This window comes from Lygodium microphyllum, chromosome 28 (genome assembly GCF_053477565.2).
Source record: "Lygodium microphyllum isolate KBCC chromosome 28, Lygodium_microphyllum_v1.1.10, whole genome shotgun sequence".
Lineage (NCBI taxonomy): Eukaryota > Viridiplantae > Streptophyta > Polypodiopsida > Schizaeales > Lygodiaceae > Lygodium > Lygodium microphyllum.
In genome coordinates, this window is record NC_141162.1 from 56,271,596 (window position 1) to 56,273,127 (window position 1,532).

Below are 1,532 nucleotides of genomic sequence, written 5' to 3' on the forward strand. Positions count from 1 at the left end.
GGGCTGCCGTCAACGAATTCGACGGACGTTCGATGGAGTAAGAGGGAGGCTGTGCTCGACTATCATGATGATCATGCCCTTTGAAACTGCTACAGCGAGTCCTTTCTTCTATGGCATAGAGAGCATTTTTATTAGTACATGTGGCAGCAACTAGCATCGACATCATTGATCTGTGATTAGAGAAAGGAGAGAAGCGCAAAATCAACTGCAAGAGGACATCCTGCAGCCATACACCAGAAGAGCTCAATCAAGTTGACCCATGAAGTCGATGCAATGATCCTTTTGTTTTGGAGGCCTTTCATGGTGCTACTTGACTACAAGCTGATACGACCAAGGGATATCATGGAGAAGACAGTATGCCTGGAACGTATGGACCGATTGATATTGCAGAACGAGAAGGTCCTTCGATTATTGGTCCACAAAAACCCTTTCTGGCTTGTATGATATGCAATAAACGACTTACAGAAAATGCAGATGACAGAGATATTCGTCATATCAAATTTGACCTTAAAATTTTTGGCTTCAATAATACCTCTGGAGAGACCTCTCTGATGGCACAAATGATAAAATTCAGGCGGTTATAGAAGCTGGTGTTTGCCCGAGGCTTGTTGCATTGCTTCTGTATCCATCTCCATTGGTCCTCATCCCTGCGTTACGAACAGTTGGCAATATTGTCACAGGGGATGATGCAGTGACACAGTATCTTCTCAACCACAATGTACTTCCCTGCCTTCTAAATTTGCTCACTTACAACCACAAAAGAAGCATAAAAAAGGAAGCATGTTGGACCATATCAAATATAACTGCTGGGAACAAAGAGCAAATTCAGGCCGCTATTGATGCAAACATCATCCCTTCTCTTGTATCATTGCATGGTACAACAGAATTTGAGATTAAAAAAGAGGCAGCTTGGGCTTATCAAATGCTACATCGGGTGGTACACACGAACAGATAAAGTACCTTATAAGCCAAGGTTGCATCGAGCCATTGTGTGATCTATTGACCTGTTCGGATCCTCGAATTGTGACGATGTGTTTGGAAGGATTAGAAAACATATTGAGGGTTGGGGAAGCCGAGAAGGACCTTGGTAATACAGGTGGCATCAATTTGTATGCTCAGTATATTGATGAAGCAGAAGGTGTTGAAAAGATTGAGACTTTACAGACCCATGACAATTCTGACATTTATGAGAAGGCAGTGAAGCTCTTGGAAATATACTGGCTGGATGAGGAGGAAGATGAGAACGTTGCTTCTGATAAATTACAGCTGCTTTCGGGAGAGTTAATGAGTTATGGTTAGCTCTAGCTTTTTTTAACATTGTTTGACCTCAGACCTGCTCAATTAGCAGCAGTCTGTGCAAGTCTTGTCTCAGAAGGCATCAAATTTCGTAGTAATACAATAGTGAGTGACATCTACAAACCATCAAATGAAGTGCAACAATCAATTGGTGTATTGAGGGAAACAGTCATGATTTGAAGAGCTATTCTCAGTTTTCATACTGCTCATGAGAGGGTGGAACAGATTTGTCAACT

At 42.0% G+C, this 1,532-nt stretch overlaps 1 pseudogene; it reads left to right on the plus strand.

Moving 5' to 3' along the window:
* The first annotated feature begins 356 nt into the window (after positions 1-356).
* LOC148011470 (importin subunit alpha-1b pseudogene) lies at positions 357-1,299 on the plus strand (annotated as a pseudogene).
* The last annotated feature ends 233 nt before the right edge of the window (positions 1,300-1,532 follow it).